The sequence below is a fragment of the Talpa occidentalis genome, unplaced genomic scaffold (genome assembly GCF_014898055.3).
Source record: "Talpa occidentalis isolate TD23 unplaced genomic scaffold, MPIMG_talOcc4v2.1 talOcc4.15, whole genome shotgun sequence".
Lineage (NCBI taxonomy): Eukaryota > Metazoa > Chordata > Mammalia > Eulipotyphla > Talpidae > Talpa > Talpa occidentalis.
Window position 1 is genome coordinate 68247968 of NW_023601543.1, and position 20916 is coordinate 68268883.

Below are 20916 nucleotides of genomic sequence, written 5' to 3' on the forward strand. Positions count from 1 at the left end.
TCTAATACAGCTGGATAAAAGTGAACAGATTGAAACTACTGATTATGCAGCATCATGTAAGAGAAGAGATAATGGTGATTTTATTGAATTAAACAACTGATTTTGAACATAGCAATTATTTGAAAGTTGCATTATACAGAGAATATTTCTGTGCTAGCAGCACAGTGTGAAGCAAAATTCCAGATGCTTATGTAACTACTTTGATTATTTTATAGAGGTCGGTGGTATGATTCACTTAAATACCACTTTGAAGTTGGAAAGCATATTCAAATTATGTTTTGATTAAAATAATAAAATCACAAAATATACAAATCCAGTATATCTTTCTCCACAATTGATAGAGCTCAGTGATACTGAATGAAATATAGAAATTTGGGAAGTAGTGACATGAGCAACTGGTTTTCAGAAAAATATAAAAATTAATTGCCATGTGAAAGTGTTTAATCGTTTTGATAAAATGTGTGCCAGATAATCATCTATATTTCATAATAGCACACTTATGTTTTCAGTGGGCTGTGGACAACAATTGAAATAATCTGGATTTATTATAAACATTATTTGTTCTACTTATACTATCAAAAGCAAAAAAACAAACAAGAAAAATCCTTGGTATTTCAATGGCCCTTTATGAATATATTTGACTTATTTCATCTAGAAAGCCATTCCTTTATACTAAAATTCATTGCAGACACAAAAAGATTTAAGATTAAGGAATCTATAGAGATGGAGAGAAGTAAGAATTTTCAAACAAGCATCTTCTAAAAAGTTGAATGACCTTTTGGCATGGTATTTGCCAGCAATTTTCCACAGTAATATGGGAAGCTGAGAAATAGCAATAGCTTTGAAAACTTTCATCCTGCTTTTTAAAGCCTGCTCTGATGTTCAAGCAAATTAAATTTTTCTGTGCTGCTTTCACTGCTGTCATTTTTTTTTTGCTGTCATTTTTCTTCATTGATAAAATATTTAAGAAGTGAGCACTGGACATTAAACTGCATCCATTTATACAGTGATGTTCCCATTATTCCTTGAGATTTAGGGGCATGTGATAAGTGGAGAGAGGGATTTTTGGATACTTCTATCTGCTATTTTATACAGTAGCTTGTCTGATGTCTCTGACAGGTGGTTTGTTAACCCAGTCCTATGTCTTAGCCCATGATGGTATCGTAGAATATGGAATTTCAAGGAGAAAATATGTATCATGTGATTTCTTTGAAGATCAGAACTTAACAAGATGAAAGCAAAGGTAAGGGTGGAAATAATGAGAAGGTGTGAAGACAATTTCCTAGAAACTGAACTTCAGTTAAAAAAAAAAAAAAAAGATTCAACTATATAGTTTACTCTGTAGTACCCTGTTAACTGGGACTGACTGAAAAGCACTGAGGATGTTGGTCTTTCCTTGAGGTCTCCAAACTAGAGTCAGAGTCTGACTTGATGAAGCAATCTTCAACTGATAGTCACAGAAAAGGAGAGGATTAATCAGAGGTATTTAGGTTTCATTGTAACACATCTAAGTAGAGCTAATAGCTTCCTCTCATAGGATCTAAAATAATAGTTGAAAGCAGGGAGACTAATCAGAATTGGTAGACACTATCCAGGTTTATACATATCTCTGCACTTCAAGGACTGCAGGCGACAGGCCTATTTCTGCCTCTGTTTCTGAGGCATGTGGTTAAGATGAAAGATTTAATAATGAGTATAAATGAGTATCACTTGCTGAATTCCAGATACCATCTGCAGACTATGGGCCACATGAATAATAAAGCTGAGATCCACTACCACTAACATATCCTTCAGTATTAGGGTTGATTTATTTCTATGTCAGGCCACATACTTCATAAAAAATCCAACTAGAAATATCGCTAATTTCCCAAGTCATCATGGTCTAGACTCTTATGTTTTATTTTGTATGGAGATTAAGTACATTTGGGAGAGGTAGGTACTTGTGTTGGTTTTATAATTTAAATGGTGCCTTGATTCTATGGGCCGTTCTAATGATTTATTTAAAATGATGAGTTAGAAATTGTATGGTTCTCAAGCCCTTCATCTTTGCTCCTTTTGTGGAAAAAGTGGAGCTAGTTAAGGGAGGTAGGAAAGGTGTTCCTCACTTTACCAAAATCAATGATTTACAAAGTTTACCTAGGATTAGCTAGATTAATTAGGAGAAGTTGACCTCATTAGATATACTAATTTAATTGAATCCCAACAAAGGGTTGGCTGAATCCTTACCTCATATTCTCCTAATACACATGGCTGGAATCATTCGAGAATTGTATGTACACACTCACATACACATCCTAGGAACTATCCTGTGTAAATTCAGCTCAACTTCACAATAACTAAAAGGGTTTTGTGGTGTATAATTTGCTCAAAAAAATAGAGTAAGAATGTCAGAAAATAAGTGAATTTAGTGAATACGTGCAGTAAATTATGTAAAATCTGTGCTAATATGAAAAAAGAGGGTGAGAATGAAACACAGAAAATGAAAAAAGTTGGAATACCTTTAAAACTTTATGGACTATATGATATAGGGAAGGAAAAATATGCATATGAGCTGGATTTTAATAAAATTGCAAAAAAAAAAAAGACAAACCCCACAAAAACCAGCCTGCAAAGATTCTTAAGCAGTTATACAAATTACTTTATATTTTGATTAAAAGTGAAAACAGGGCCTCCCTGGTAGCGCAGTGGGTTGAGTGCTGCTGCACTGTGAAGCTATCCGCATCCTCTGCAGTGCGGGTTCGATTACTGGCTGGCTAGGGAGAAACCCACATGGCGCGGCCAACCTCTCCTGTCGTGCCCGCTGCTCGCCTCAGCAGTGTTTTCAGTTTATCTGCCTGTTTTGCTCCCCTCTCTATCTCTGGTGAATTATTTTACCCTCCTGCACCTCTGGCCTGTACCCCAGTTGTTGTATAAATAAATAAATCTTTAAATAAATAAACAAATAAATAAATAAATTGTTCTTCATTTAAAATAAATAAATAAATAAAAGCAAAAACAAACAAACAAACAAAAGACCATTTTATCCCCACAGGAAGTTTGATTTCAAATATTTATTTCAAGTATTGGGCTGCTACTTTGTGCACTAGTGCAGATGCATACGTGATGGGAATGATAGTGATGCAATCATCATAACACATTACTCATGTGCTCCTTGTGATTGTCAGACTTCTATGTGGTCACTAGTCTGTATCTTGGGCAGAGAGATAAATCAAAACTAAATATATAGATAAATCAGTCACAGATCATAAAACAGGCCTAATAAATATTGTGGATGTTTATATATGGCCCAAGATATTGGTTGAAAATGCAAAAAAAAAAAAAGGATGAAAAATGAATGAAAATGGAAGAATGGATGAAGAGGAGGAAAAGAGGAAAGGCAGAAAGAAGTACAGAAGAGGAAGGCAAGTCAACACTAGATCCAGTCCAACTAAAAGGAATGTGAAGACCAGAGAAAGTGTCATGGACAATGAGAAATGATTCAGAACCATGTTTTTGAAGCCCAGGATATTAAGAGTTTTATTGTCTGTTGATGAGTATGAAAAGCTCAATGTAGTGAGATAAATGCAATTCATAAAAAGAAACTCTTAAACTCATTTGGAAGGCAGAGGATTCTTACAAGTAAAGGTTCGGGAAAAAGATGCGCCAAGAACACAGAGTACCATTACTTAAAATTAGAGAGGATGTGTCTCAAGAACACAGTAGTTCTCTGTAGTAACTGGTGATATTTGGTGCCAGAAAGGATCAAGACCGTCTTTTCTTGTTTTTTTTTTTTTTATTTTTGGTATTTTGGAATTCAGTGGAGATGACTAAAGCTCAAACTCCAAAAATAGTGTAGGAGGGATATTGAGCATCTGGTACCTGTATTTACAATTGTCTTAGTTTAAGTTTCCCTAATGTGTAGTCTTTAATAGGGACTTAATTGTAAGTGGTTTCATTATACCTTTATCAGGTAGAATAATTCTGTTGCATTCCAAAATAATGTGGTCTCTATGAAGGCTGAAATACTTGGTCATTTTGTTTGTTTGTTTTTACTACATGTATCACCCAGTATTTGACCATCTTCTAGCTCATATTAATTGCTCAGTAAATATTTGTGAATGAATGCATGAGTGGAGTGACGTCAAACAACAAAAGTCCAAGCCAGTCTATCTTAAATGAATTAAATATGTTTATAACACATAAGCATTCTTCAAGGTTGACAATTATCGATGATCCCTTTCTAGAGGTTTGGCTGGCTGTGTTCTTTGCTAATACATGGTTCACTTAATTCACAATTTAGGAGCAAAATGGATAACAGAAACTCAGGTCTCATATCAGAAATGACCAGCAAAAATGAAAAGAAGGATATGCTTCTGAAAAAATTTCAAAAAAGAGCTTTCCCAGAACTCCTCTACATCGCCTTGTCTCAGTGTTCTAAGCCATGTTACACATGCATTTTGGAAACAAGCACTGGTACAGAGGATAAGGTTACTTTTTAAACAATTAGCCTAAGAATGTGGCAAACTTTTCCTAAGGCCTCTGGGATACATGATGCCTGCTTGATACCAGAATAGAATTGGAGCTTTCTGAGGAATAGGGAAGGGAAATGGAAACAGTACAGGCATCAATTTATTTAATAAGCAACCAATTACATCTGTGTTTACATATTCTTGCTACTGAATACTGATCTCAGTAAAATTCATACAAAATAAAAGAAAATTCTGATGCTTATTATTGTTTATTTGTAGTCACCATTCTAAGGCCCAGGGGGTAAGTGTGGATAATTTACCATAATTTTGCAAGGTAGCACATGTATGTACTAGAAGATGTTGGAGATAATCTTTTCTTTTTTGGCAATATGGAAAAGTGAAAATGGACTGAAAATTGCTACCTTTCCTTTGACAATTTAATTAAGCCTCATAATCAGTCACAGTCATTTGAACAGCATGGTTGCTGGAATGAGAATTAGTAGGATACCTCAATGGACAAATGGGACACATTTTGTAGAATGAAATCTCTTTGACAAACACACAAATGTGAAATTATGATGAAAGGGAAACTGTGTTTTAAAAGAGAAATGACTATTTATGTATTAGTTATACAATGGGACAGATGTTAAGGAAAATTATTCAAAAATCCAAGAAAAGGAATTGTGTACTTATATATTAATCTTATTTCACCCAATATGTTATGTTAAATTACTTTATATCTGTTTTTCCTACTTGACTTTGAATTTATTATATGTAAATATTATATTTTATCTTCTGCTCTAGCTCTGAGTACATTATCTAGATATATGCAATAGATATATCTATTGCATTAAATTAAGCAAAATATTTTTACATAACACACACTTAACCATATTTTAGGATTCCACATTGTTGACAGTTTTTCCTCAAAAAAATTTAACTGTAGGTAATGACTAAGATTAATATTTTCCTAATAATTCTCACTATTTGCATTCATATGAATGAAATTGTGATGGAAAAGTTTGGTATTTTCCCAGCCAAGATTATGTTTAACATATATTTGAATATAATAAATTCACTTATCTTTCTTTATTTTGTATATTAATATTATAATACTATTGGTAGCAATGACCACTTTTACAATTATTTCCAGAAATTGCACAGATCAAAACTAAACAAATTATTAGCAAAGTATCTGATTCATTTTACTTTTAATCTCTACAAATAAAAAATTACCAGATTACAATCTTTAATAAGCATTACCTTTATATTTTATAAACTAAACATTTTGTCACAGAAATATTAAAACATATTTATAACAGTTATTTTCATAGCCCACATGAAATGTAACGGAATTCATATATTACAATTTAAATAACCATTCTCCTATTATTATATGTATTGAGGGTTCCCCCCTAATTTTTTGTGCCATACCAACTTTCCAATGAACATGCTTCACTTATTATTTTCCGCATTATTAATTTCTTGATATGAAGTCACTGTGTAGAGTGCATGAATGCGCATTTTTTAAAAATGACCTTATGTTTCCTGAATTGTGGTCTGATGAGTGCCTAAACCACTCAGACACATAATCTTGGGTAAGAATCACTCGTGAGTTCTCTTGATCTCACTTTCCTCATTTATTGCAGAGAATGACAGAATCTGAGCTTTCTTATGATAAGATTTTTCGGCTAAAAAAAAAAAAAAAGCCGAAAATCACCTGAGTTAAAGTGAAGTGAAAAATAAAGGGAATTTTGAGAAAATTAGAGCAGCAAATATAGCCTCATATATAACCCAAATGATACTGTGGAAAGTCTTTTGTGACCAAGGTTCCTTCATCTTACTGTTGTCCACTCCCCATTTGTTATGCCTTTTCCTTTTCATTGTTCTATTTGCATCTGTTGCAACTGCCTTCCTTCTCTCCTTGCACCTGCCTTTACTTTCTTTTCTTGATCACAATGCATCATGATGAAATGCAAATGAGGCCACTCTCAGTCCCCAAGGTTAGATGACCTTCTATGTCTAATACTCACAAATAAATTATTATAAATGATTCTGTCTCTGGACTCCAGTGGCAGAAAGCATGTCTCTGGCCTGGGTCAGAAATCTGCTCTGTCACAACTTTGGGTAAACAAGGGAGTTACATATTTAGACATTTCAGACTCCTATTCCAGTGAGTATGTTAAAGCTGAAATTATCTGAAAAAGTTACTCAGGCTTGCAGACATTCCCATATGTAATTTTAGCTTTAGAAAGCAGAAAGTGCATCTTCAAACATCAGCAATATTCATCAATAGTATTATACATATTAGGTATTTTTGTCTGTAAATAATCTTATTGTCTCTCATTTGCTGGACATAGTGTTACATATTGTGAAAATAAAGAATTAGAAGACACAGTTCCTTACATCTTTATTCATTTAACTTGAGAGCTTGTTAGAAGTGTAGAATCTGCCGAATCAGAATTTGTTTTTTGTCATATTCCCCAGTAAGTATTACAAATGCATTATGCATCATTGCTCTAAAAGCCAGGGCATGTGAGGTGTTTAATTCCTGGATTTGTCTCTAACCCGATTCATTCAGTTCTATGTCTTTCTCTAGTCAATACCAAGCTGGTGGCTCCAAGTATTGCTAGACCATAGAACAATTTTCTCCTCTGTAATTGCTCAATACTTGAAGTATAGGCTTTTGTCTTGATTACATAAAGTCCATCAATTGCATTTTGCTCATGTCTTCTTAATGAACTTTCTCATTCTTAATTGCTTTAGTAAAAGTTCATGTAATACAATTATGTCTAGAAATCTAGTTTACTTGTGAAATCCCTTTAAGTAACTCTCTCCCAGAAGTGTTATAAAAATTCTTTTGTTTTCAGGTAGAAGAAAATTTTGTTTTCAAACTATTTTCTAGAAATATTTTCCTCAGAATTCACTATCTTTTTCTTTATGGCATTTTCATTGTAAATGAAAATCTATATCTGTGTTTCCCTATCTGTTTGCTATAGTTAGAAATGTGTTGTTGAACTCTTTCCTAGCTACTAGATGTAGGTTACACCTATATAGTATAATGTGTATTTTAAAAAAATGGTAGACATCTATAACTTAATATTTATTATGTTTAAATTTTGTTATTCTTTAGTGTTCAGTTACTTGATGTAACCATATATATTTCTTGAGAATTTTTCTGTATTAAGAGGTTTGGACTAAATAACACATTGAGTCACTTTCAACTCTGACATTCATTTATTTATTCATTCTTTTTACAGCACCGTTTATTGAACACTACTGGTAGAGTACAATACTATTGATTCTGGGAATGCAGAAAATATGTATAACCTCTAAGCAACTGCATCTGCTGAGACAGAATGCTTATGCTGGCATGATATTGATAGGAATAACAAGTAAACTGAAGGACATCCCTCTTTACCTCCTCTGCCTTCTTTTTATCTTGTTCTTGCTGACAAAATGTATTTTCTTTTTTGCTTTATTTTTTATTGCAAAGCCCCATTTCCAGCATTATGTAAACGATTAGTAAAGCATTAATTTATATTGGAAGATGCTATATAAATGACTGTCATGGTCCTCCCCTTTGGCTTTGCAGAATTAATCTTTAATACACATCATTTTTTTTCTTTTTTTAATGTTTTTATTTAATTATTTTTTTTTGATTTTTATATTCCCCATACAATTGCAACCCCCTGATTTTGACCACAATCCCTCCTTTCCCCGCACCGCCCCCCCCCCCCCCGCCAAAGTGTGTCTCTGGTTCATAGTTGTTTATTGATTTTGATTTTTTTCTTTCTTATAGTTATTTTTTTTCCTGGTCCCTTATTTAGGTTTTCTAGATTCCTATAATTAGTGAGACCATCCGGTATTTTTCTTTTTCTTTCTGACTTATTTCGCTGAGCATGATCCCTTCCAGCTCCATCCATGTTGCTTCAAATTGCATGTGCATATCTTTATTAAATGCTGAGTAATATTCCATGGTGTATATGTACCACATCTTCTTGATCCAGTCATCTATTTTTGGGCATTTGGGTTGTTTCCATATCTTAGCTATTGTAAATAGTGTTGCTATAAACATAGGCATGCAGGTGCCCTTTGGAATTACTGTTTCTGGGTCATTTGGGTAAATACCTAGGAGTGGAATTGCTGGATCATATGGAAGCTCTATCTTTAGTAGGTTGAGGAATCTCCACACAGCTTTCCATAGTGGTTGGACCAGTTTGCACTCCCACCAGCAGTGCAGAAGAGTTCCTTTCTCTCCACATCCTTGCCAACATTTGTTGTTGCTAGTTTTTTTAATATGTGCCATTCTCACTGGTGTGAGATGGTATCTCATTGTAGTTTTGATTTGCATTTCCCTGATTGCAAGTGACGTTGAACATTTTTTCATATACCTGGTGGCCATTTGTATTTCCTCTTTGGAGAAGTTTCTTTTTAGCTCTTCTGCCCATTTTTTGAATGGATACTTTTCTTTGTTTTTGTTGAGTCTCATCAGCTCTTTGTAGATTTTTGTGATCAGTCCTTTATCATTAGTGTTGGGTGCAAAAATGTTCTCCCAGTTGGTGGGGTTTCTCTTTGTTTTGGTTATTGTCTCTTTTGCTATGCAGAAGCTCTTTAATTTGATGTAGTCCCAGCTGTTTATCTTTGCCTTCACTATCACTGCTTTGGGTGATGTGTCTGTAAAGATGTCTTTGAGGTGCTTGTCATGTAGAATGCACATCACATTTTTTGGACTTCTATAAAATGGCAATAATGACTTTTTTATGCTTCTACTAGCAAGATGTGACAATCCGTTGTACAAAGATGCTATATACTCTTTTCTAAAAGAGGAGATACCCTAAGTCCCAGTAGATATGGTATTTATCCCTGAAAAATGTTAAATCATTTGCCAGTTCAATCACATTATCATCTGAATGTAAAGTCAAAATTTTGAAATTAACTCCCCCCTGGATCCTCATATAAAATAGTAATTTGAAGTATCAGGAAAAATAGTATAAATAATATATATATATAAATAATGTAATAATAATAATATATAAATAGTATGTACATATGTATATACACCTAACAATCAAGAAAGAACGCATTTTTTTATTTTTCTAAATGATTACAGGGCAATATTGATAATTATAATTTCTTTATTCCACACCACTACATATTATCTTTATCTTTAAAAAGCACTTTAATTACTCTGGATTCTTTTTCTGATTGGGTAACTCAAAACTTCATAGTAAGATCTGAATTTTCATTTGTTCTGAACTTTTTTTGTTGTTGTTCCTTTAGTTTTCAGTTACTATTTACTGTTGTATAAGAAAGTAATAGAGAACCCTAAAGAATTCCTTAAGTTGTTGACACAGTTGATTGTCATATATCAAGTAGCAGTAGCACCATTTTTCTTTTCTTGAATATTTTTTAAATTCCATTGTTCTGTGTTTTCTCTTTATTCTAGTACCATGTTGTTTAAATTATTTTGGCTTTATAGTATAGTTTGAAATCTGGAAGTGAAATGCCACCAATTTTCCTCCTTTTTGCCATGATAGTTTTAGCTATTCTAGGTCTTTTGTGGGTCCATATGAATTTCAGTAATGTTTGTTTTCATTTCTTTGAAGAATGCCTTTTTTTTTTTTTAATTTGGTCATTTGGAATAACCAGCTACCTCATCCAGTGGTTTGCTCATTAGTCACTTCTTGCAAACTGGTACATAGTTAACAAACACTTGCTAGATCTGTAGTTATATACCATTGCTGGGGCTGTGTTGATTTATTCCAGAAAAGATACCATGCAGTAACAACATCTGTAATTTAATAACCATCTGATTAAGTTTATAATAATTCACAATCTCTAAGATATGCACAAACCAAGTAAATGAGTTAAATTGTACATTTTTTGTGACTCTTTGATGGTAGGATTCACCTCAGTTGTTTCTTCTGGGAATCAGAATTGCTTTTGGTTTATTTTATGGTGGGGAAAGAAAGTCAGGAGGCCTGCAATTCTGTAATTCTACTGTCATCTGTGGTTCAAGGAAACAATAACTGGAAAAAATAATCATGGGTAAACTTTTGGCTTCACTGATCCTACGGACGACTGAATTGGGTCAATTCTACTTGACTGCAATATTTGTACTTTGTCTAATGGATCAGAGTGACTTGTTTTTGCATTTAGAAATTATTGTCAATTCAGATCAATATCTAGTATCCATGAAACATTGGTATTTACCTTTTTCCAATATAGAATAATCCTTGTAAATGACTGTGGTTCTTTTGGGGAAAACGTGAAGAAAGATTCACAAACTTGCAGAACTCTTTCACAGGGAGGCCTGGCCTCTCCATTAGTCAAAGGACATTAGGTCTGTGAACTAGTTTAAGTCTTGAAACTGATTGCCTTAATTGTTGGCAACTAAAGTCAGGTTTCTTGATAGAATACCTAGCTGGTTTTTTTGTTATACGGGTGACATACTGTTTTCATACAGAATCCACCTATTACATTTCTTTGATAAATAAGCTACTTCAAAAGATTTCATAGGTCAAAATATTATGATTAGCAGTATTGTTCCTGCTGTCCATTTTGTTAAATGTACTAACCTTGTTTCTGGTGGTTATTCCAGTAGCCACCTTTTTTCACTGTGGAATACTGTCATCTCCAATTGACAATCTGTGAACTAAACTATCATCATAATTCTACAAACTTCCAAGTCCCTCTGGTGTTTCCTTGCTATAGGAAGCAGACTCCTGTGTCTCAAGAGACATAGCCCCAACAATGGTGAGACACAGCCCCAGCAATGGTATATAACTACAGATCTAGCAAGTGTTTGTTAACTGTGACCAATTTGCAAGAAGTGACTAATGAGCAAACCACTGGATGAGACGACTAGTTATTACAAATGACCAAATGAAAAAAAAAAAGGCATTCTTCAAAGAAATGAAAACAAACAATACTGAAATTCATATGGACCCACTAAAGACCTAGACCAACCAAAACTTCATAGCTAAAAGATCTGAAATTTCATTTGTTCTGCACTTTTTTTGTTTTTGTAATAGGGCAACATCTTCTACCCACTGTACTATTGTAGAGAAGAAACTTGCTGCAGCTCTAGGAAGAGAGTGCTCCCATCTCAAAGTATTTCACAATGCCTTATTGGTGGGCATGCATCCCGGGCCCCCTTTCAAAGTTTATAGTGGTTTGAGATGATATGGAGGATGCACATGCTAAGTCTACTACAATACCCCTATCTTGTTAAACTCTTGTATTTCTACTGCTGTATGTCATTCATGATTTAGAATTTCAACTTTATTGAATGTAAGTAATTATAAACCTGTTTCAATTAACCAGTCAAGTAAATTATTTCCAGACTTTTTTCTTTTTATTGAGTAACATTAGTTTATAACTTGTATAGGTTTCAAGTGTATAGTTTCTCACCTTAGCAAATGTATATATCACCCTATGCCCACTGCCAAAAGTTAAGTAATTTCTTAAAGCCACTTCCAGTTCACCTCAACATATTTAACCCCCAAACTTTGGTAGGTATATCCAGATCAATAAATTCAGTCTAGCCCTATAATTTATAATAGCATACTTGACTTAGGCCAAAGGCGCCTTTAGAATCTATTCTTGTACATATTTCCCAAATTTCTAAAATACTTTTGGAGCATAAATTATTTCTTCCTTGGTCTGAATTAGCTTTTGTCTTAAGGAACAGGCCCATGTCTAACTCTTTTTATAGATCTAGAGTTAGTAAGAGGTGGTTGTCATGGAGCATGAAGAGAATATGCATCTGCTTGCAAGACAATTGCCTTAGTTGGTGTTATATTGTAATAACATAAGTAAAGCGTATTCTCTTAAGACACAGAGGAGTCTGCTTCCTATAGCAGGGGAACACCAGAAGGACTTGGAAGTTTGTCTCCTGTACTTTCATCTTATTTCTCCAGAAATCCATATTCCAATTCTTAGATTCCCAGTCCTTTCCAGTTGATGCTATAAATTTCGCATTAGAAACTTGACAATCTATGAACTAAACTATCATTATAATTCTGTAAATAATGCAGTTAATTTGGGGGACTATTTTCAGAGATGTTGCTCATGATATTATAAGAAATAGGAGATTTTTTGTTTGTTTGTTTGTTTGTTTAAGGCTGCCATATCAGCTCTCTGTTCATCTGTGACTTGAAGTAAGAATTTAAATCCCTGAATTTTCATTTTCTTTCTGTAAATTCTCCCATGCAATCAGAGGTAGTTATTCCCACCCTCAATCTTTGTGGCCATTAATGCTAACATACTGGTCAATTTCAATCTGTGCTGTTTAGGTAGCCACTAGTTGTGATCCATTTAAATGTAATTTTAATGAAATGAAATAAATAAAAATTTCAGTTTCTCATTTTTTCTAGTCACATTTGATATGTTCAATAACCACAAGCGGTTGCTGGTTACTTTATAGGACAGTGCAAACAAGACATTTCACTCAATATTGAGTTATATTAGATAGTGCTGCCCCAGAGACCCAAATGTATGCGTGTACTGGATACACATACAGAGTATTCATAACATTGACTTTAATAGACAAAACCAGAAACATGCCAAATATTCTTTGATTATAGAATGGAGAAACACACAGTATAAATGGAATATGTTCTTTGGTGAAAATTAATGGACAACAAATGCACACCATGGATGAATCTACCAAAAAAATACTGAGAAAAGAGGCACAAAACAGTGCATATATTTTATTACCATAGAAGTAAAATATCAATTAATGATACTTCACTGGTAGCAGAATGATACTGGTGATAAAGTAATTATTACCGAATTATCAGAAGAAATTGAGGAAGTTGTTCAGATTGGGAAAGGATGTGGTAACTTTCTGTCTAGATAGTGATGTTAATTTGATTTCTATTAGTGATTGCTTCATTTCTAAATATTTGTTTAGTTGTTAAATTATCTTATAAAATATGTATGCTATTTTAAAATAATATATGCTGAATTAAAACTGAAAAGGAAAAAATATATTTCAAGTAGAGTTAAGGAATTAAGGTCCCCACTGTATACTCCTAAAAAAAATATTTTCTCTTACACTTCTTTCCACTAATAATAATACTGATAATTTTAGAGGAACAGAAGAGTATTACCAAGACCACAGCATCTTAACTGATATTCTATCTGTGTAACTGGCTTAATATTAAAATAGTGAGGTGACTCACTGTTACTGACAATGTGTGTATATAGTAATAAAATAATTAAATAAAACTGTTAACGTAAACCACTTGGGAAAACTAATCAGAAGCAAAACTTCTCAAAACCTGCTAATACTGGAATTTCTATATAATTCTCTTACATATTCACTGTAGCTAAAATGACAAAAAAAGTTAGAATATATTTCTGCACATTTTTCTTCTTACTAGGAATTTGACATTGATAATCCTATACTGATGTTATCATTGAACCTACCTAGCAACTTAACAATGTACTGCAGTTAGGAAATTTATTATTAGAAGTATGTAGTTCTTTATTTTATGTGTGTGTTGAAGATATTTTAAGTTTAAAATCTACCAGTTGAGTATTTCCTAAAACCTTTAATAAACTAAGAAGAAAATTAGGTCATATATTTAAGGTTTTCAATGAAACATTTATTACTGAATTGCAAACATGTATTTTGAACTATATTTGGATTGTTCCTGAGAAATACACCTACATTGCATGTTTTTATTTCTATTTTCATAATAGTTCAAATATGATACATAGAAAAACCCATATCAGAGGGCCTCCCCGGTGGCGCAGCGGTTGAGCGCTGGGTTGCGAAGCTGCCCGCGGCCTCTGCGGCGCCAGTTCGATCCCCGGCTGCTTCCCGGCCACTGGAGGAGGGTCCCACATGGCGCGCAGACCTCTCCTGCCGCCCGCTGCTCCCCTCAGCAGTGTACTTCGGTCCTTCTGCCTGTTCTGCTCCCCGCTCTGGCTCTGGTGGATTCTCTCACCCTCCCGCGCTTCTGACTGTACCCAGTGCTTGTATAAACAAAACAAACAAATAAATAAATAAAAAAAAAAGACTGTCACTTTAAAAAAAAAAAAAAAAAAAAAAAAGAAAAACCCATATCAGATATCTTTTCTGGGGGTAGGAGCATTGAAATACAATTTCTGTTTCTTTCTATGCTGTGCATATTTCTCTAGGTTGTGTTATGTCAGTTCAGAGATAATGAAGGGGAAAAAATCAACAGTGATTCTAAGAGATCAAAATCGATGAGGCAGGGGTCTAGATTTTGATATTGATCCCAGAAATGCAGGGGAAGGGGGAAACTGTTTGAATCTCATTAGAAGCTTGATACAGGAAGGAATTTTTATGGCCCTCAAAACTGTTTAGTCTAATCAGTGGCACGGGAAGTCTGCCTATGGAAAACCTTAACAAGACCCTTCATCTGTACCTTCTTCGTTGTTCCTTATGTTGAATGTTTGTGAATTCATTCGTATAGTATGATTGCTTCTTGTCATCGCTTACTACATTGGATTATTGTTGCGGTACATTGAGTTGTGTGATGGAGGTGGAGAAAGCTCTTTGAATATGAATAGTTGGAAGAAATTAAAGAAACTGTGTTATAGCTTATTAACAAACTTGAATGATCCAATAAGTTGTGAAGGTTTAGAAGGAATGGATGGTGCAAATATCTTATGAAACAAGAATTTCTCTTTGTGACTGGGTTCTATTAGGATGGGGCTTGTCTTGATTTTTGGCATGTTAAAAGATGATTTACAAAAATTAATACATGTCCTGCAACTCCTCCATTTTTCATTGGTTTAGATATAGAATACTGATTTAAAAGCTATCTAGGGGCCTCCCTGGTGGCGCAAGGGGTTAAGACACAACCTATGAAGCTGTCCACAGCCTCTGCAGCATGAATTCGATCCCCCAGCCAGGGAGCTACCTACATGGCACAGCAGACCTCTCCTGACTCGCCCGCTGCTCCCCTCAGCAGTGTACTTTGGTCAATCTGCCTGTTCTGTTCCCCACTCTGTCTCTGGTGAATCCTCTCACCCCCCCATACCTCTGGCCTATACCCCAGCTCTTGTATGCATAAATAAATAAATCTTAAAAAAATAAAAACCATCAATTATGGAATGTTTGTGGAAACAAAAAGCAATATTTTATACATGAATTAAAGAGTGATAATATGATATGGGTGTCATTTTGCCTTCAACAAAGGCCTTTATGTAGTTTGACCATAACATAAGGAGTTGCAATGATGGATTTGGATAATATGGGACTGTAAGCAAGTTTTCTAGGATCAGGTTATTGACAACATTCTCTAATGGGGAACAGAAGTTTGTGTGGCTGACAAGGGAAAAATACTTTTTTTTTCTGTTTACAATATAACTTCAAAACATTACTTTCATAGTATAATTTGGCAATTATTCTATTACTATTAAGTATATGGAAATAGTTTTCATTCCTTTTTTACTTTTGGATATTCGATAATTTAGTTTGCTAGTCTTTTGTTATTATACACACTATTGCAATTAATTTTCTTGTATATATTTATGGACCATGCGTATGGGTAGGGTATGTTTGTAAAAGTAAAATTTCTGGTTGGAAATGTGCTTTTATTTTATTTTGATAGATTTCCATTATTGATTTAATGTCTCTCATTGTTACTAGATTTGAGATCCTTGAAGACAGGGACCATCTCTATTTTGTTAACCAGGATAATCTATCAATAGCACATTGATTGCCAAAGTGCTTTATACATTTATAGATGGACATGTGTATGTACTTTGTTCTAAAAAGTGTCAAATGGAAGTTTTAAGCTACATCATTCATTAAAAAAAAAAAAAATAACCAGTGATTCAGTTTATAGAGATAGGAATTATTTTGGTGTTGTTGTTTTTTTTTTTTTTTAATCTAATTATTTGTTTTTTCTTATTTCCTTTTCAACACTAGTATGTTTTCAAAAATTGTGGGATCAATGAAATGTGTCATTCTAAGAAGTATAGAACCCTTGATTTCATCTAAAAGAAAGTACGTTTTAATGGATATACAGGCGTGACTGTCATAGAATAAGATAAGACAAGGAATGATGTGTCAAGATGTTTTGTGATCGGTTTGAGGATAAGCATTTCCGGGGGATGCTTAGGATTTCCAGGGGTGTGTGTCACAAATATTACATTAATTAAAGGCATCATTCACTAGCTGATTCATTCAAAGTTTATCTATTGAGTACCTGTCTTTGGTAGTGGGAAATGGTTATCAGTGGACAGCCATGGCCTTTCTCTTCAAGACAGCTACTATAATAGCACAGAGATTACAGGGCTACCAGAAGTTCCTGTGGACTTTAGCATGGAAGGAAATTATTATTTTAGAAATGCCATCTCCCTCTGGGATATATATTTGACTGTTTAGCCCCTAATCATAAAGGTTATATTTAAGGTGACTACTTCTCTAGTTACTGTTATGTAAAGGCAATTGCTTGATGTAACTGCTTAATAAACTTGGTGAGTTCTAATTGCTGGTTAATGGCTGCAAAGTTTTATGGCTTGGGGCATCCTCATAATGGGGTGTTCTACTTTTAGTTTGTCTTTTAGCAAACATGACGTGCCATCTGTTCAGTACTTTTAGTTGCATGGAACAAACTGCATGTGAAAATTATCTACCTACAAAACTGTCCACATTATCTGTAATTGTTTTACTTTTTTGATTTCATGACCTGTGACAAGTGGGCTTTCCTATGACAACATCTTGATTACATCAAAACTAGAATTTCCACATCTCAAAGTCAACTTTGCCAGTAGTTCCTTTTCAAAAATAGCATCAGTACCAGATTACTTGCAAGAATGCACAAGGAAGAGATAGATTGCGTGGAAACATTATCTCTCTAAGTAGCACAGTACCAACAAAAGCATTTGAGAGATCTGTTCGACAATCACAGATGTGCTGCAGATGAAATTATTCTTTAGCTCACAGAATGCTGTTGCAATTCTGGTATGCATAGTTTTATGGCTTCCAATTCTTCTTTTTTTTTAAAAAAATCTTTTTTTTTTTAAAGATTTCATTTATTTATACAAAAAACTTGGTACAGGCCAGATGTGTGGGAGGGTGAAAGGATTGACCAGAGACAGAGTGGGGAACAGAACAGGCAGACTGACGAAATACACTGCTGAGGGGAGCAGCAGGCATGACAGGAGAGGTCTGCCGCACCATGTGGGACCTTGCCGGCCAGCCAGGATCGTACCAGCATTGCAGAGGCTATGGACATCTTCACAGTGCAGCGCTCAACCACCTGCACTGCCAGGGAAACCAAACAAAGGGTCAAATGAAGTGAAACTTACAAACTAACACTTGAAAGCTATCTGTAGAACTAAGGCATTCTGAAAATAAAAGGACTGAGTCTTTTATTTTTAAGTCAATTTAATTAATTTATTTTTAATTGATGTAATATTGAGGGGTATCAATCCTTTTTTTAAAAGATCCATTTATTTATGCATACAAGGACAGGGGTATAGGCCACAGGTGTGTGGTGGAGGGTGGATGAGAGGATTCACCAGAGACAGAATGGGGAGCAGAACAGGCAGACTGACTTAAATACACTGCTGAGGGGAAAACGGAATCTTAATTGAGGAGATTTCCTATCAGAATTTTGAAAGCACAGAATAGAATCTTCCTGCTGCTTGTAGTAAAATGTGAGAGGAAAGAGATAAATTGAGCACAGTAGCTGCTATGCAAAAAGAAACCAGGTTTTTATTATTTTGGAAATTCCCAGTCTATATGTATTGCAAAAGATGCTAATAATAAGAGATTCACTGTCACAAATGAGTGCTTTAGAGAAAAAAAAAAATAGTGCATGGCTCATTAATTTTGCTAATACCTTCGGAGGGTCAAAAGGTTACAGTATTCAATACCCTTTAAAAAGATTAATTTTTTAAAAATTTTATTTTATATATTTTTACACCATTTTTCATTTTTGCACAATGTATGCATTTTCATCTTGGTTATAGTTCCCACACAATTCCCACCCCCCCTTATTTTGACCTTAATACCTGCCTCCCCCCATTGTGTCTCTGGTTTATAGTTGCTTGTTGATTAAAAAGATTACATTTGTGATTCATTCAGTCCCTCAGGCATCTCCATAGAAGCCAAAAACAGAAATGTGAATATTTAGAAAAAGTATCTGTAGGGTCTGTTTTCAAAATGATTGAATTCCTGTGACATATCTGGGAAACCCACAAGATTCTTGAACAGTTTATACTCACAGAAACAGCCAGCTAAGATTTAAAGTGTGACAGAAAGAGTAAGAGTCAGTTGTACATACAAATTCTACCAGCCTTAAACACTCTGATAAGACTACTCAGTTCTAAACACAAGCTACTTATCATGGAAAAGGAAGGATGCCTAAGAAAATAGAGATTTGAGAATGCAAAGCCAAAAATCAGAGGATTATTCTCTGACTTAAAATCAAAAGGACATTGCCCTCCTGAATTTTCAGTTGGTTGAGGACTGCTGAATCCTTTACATGTTCTCCTTTTTTTAAATTGAGGTACCATTGATTTAGAATACTATATAAGTTTCGGAAGTATGTCTTTACAGCTCAATAAAGGTATACACCACACCACTCCTACCACCAATGGTCTAGTTACTATCCTCCACTTCCAATTGCCTCTGGATAAAAGACTTCAGTGTATTACCTGAAATTATAAAATACTTTAAAGAAAACATAGGTGATAAGCTCCTTGACTTTCTCCCTTTTTGAATGGAAATGTCTATAATTATTATTTTATGCCTGACCCATCAGGGTATTTTGTGAGCATATAAGTAGATTTTAAGTTTCACAGGTTCACATAAAGAGAAAATTGTACCTCAAGATGGATTATACAAAGAGCCCTATCCATACCTGATTTAAATGATTAGATTTGGGATTTTGGGGCTAACAAGATTCTCATAAGATTTGCAGGGTGTTAGTATTTTGGAAGATGTTGGGATGCAATGAATATATTTTGCATGTGAGATATATAGTTACGGTGTGGTAACTTATGGAAGAGTGTGATCCTGTATCTATAAATCATAAATAGTATAAACCAATGTTACCTCAATTAAAAAATAATAAAAGGATGTTTTTAAAAGTAAAAATCTACTAGAAATTTTTTATCGTCTTGGCAAAATATTTTGAACTCTAAGATGTCCATTTGTGAAACTACTTGAGCTTTGAAGAATTGAGAAGGGGTTATAACAGGTTGGAAATTTGGAGGACTTCTGATAAAGTCATGTACCAGGAAATTGAAGTCAGAGAACTCTCAGAAGAAAAGTCTCTGGAGATGTATTCTTTCTTTTAAATTTTTTTTTCTTAAAAAAAAAACTTTAAAAATATTTTAACATGAATTTTTATATTTTTGAGCATCCCTGTTTATTTTTTCACAATTGTAGGTTTGTCCTCTCAGGTGTATATGTCTCCCATCAAAAAGGCACATGTTGTGCTATTTGTATGTTATAGCTTATTGGATTATTTTCATTTAAGATAAATTACATGATAGAAAAATTGCTTACTCTTTTCTGAGACTACATGTGTAGTTAATCAGAAAACACAAATTTCTAAGCTCACAAGATGATCATCACATTTGAAAATGAAACTACATTTATTTAAAGAAGAATACATTGTGAGAACTTCATGAAATTTTAAGGTTTTTTCATGAGTTTTATCAAAACATTGCAAAATTTATTCTAGCCTGAACTACCTTTTGATTTGTCAAAATATGCTGGTGATGGTCCAGTAAACTATCTGATTTATTATATTGTTATTAGTTACTAATTTCTCAGAATTTTTAGTGCAGCAACAGCACTGCATTTATGAGATTCCATCAGTTTGCAATATTGCTTTGTGATATCAGGTATAGTTTCAATTTCAAATGATTCCTTAGCATTTGCACAATACAGCATGTGCTTCAATCATATTGATATATATCTCACAATTATTTCCCTAGTTATGGCATTCATATTAATCCTATTGCTCTGTTTAACTCAAAGTTATACAATACATGTGTGCAAATATACTAAGTCAATTGAAAAATATCAGTGAAGCCTAAGGGTCACTTCATTTCATTTGAGAATTACACCTGTCTCCAAAATGCTGCCCAATTTTGATTCTTTGAATAGAATTGTTTACATTATCTAAAATAAGATTAACAAGTCATTTCTCTGTTCCTTTGCTAAAACAATTCAGAAGTGTTTTATGTGAAGACATGCTATAGTACCTAACTGGAATCTTTTATTTGTTCTAATTTATATCTATTTTTTAATGCACCAGTGCTGCCCTTCCCCCTTCACAGACATCTTTAATTTCATTCACCATTACAGAGATTGATTATCTTTGTCCTCTTGTCTCTTCTGATCTGATGCTTTAGCATATATCCCTATAAGAGTTTCTTTTCAAGCACCACTTCTAGTTCCTGACAATTAATGACTTTTTCTCAATATTACATTTCAAAATATGCCTTTTCTCATCAT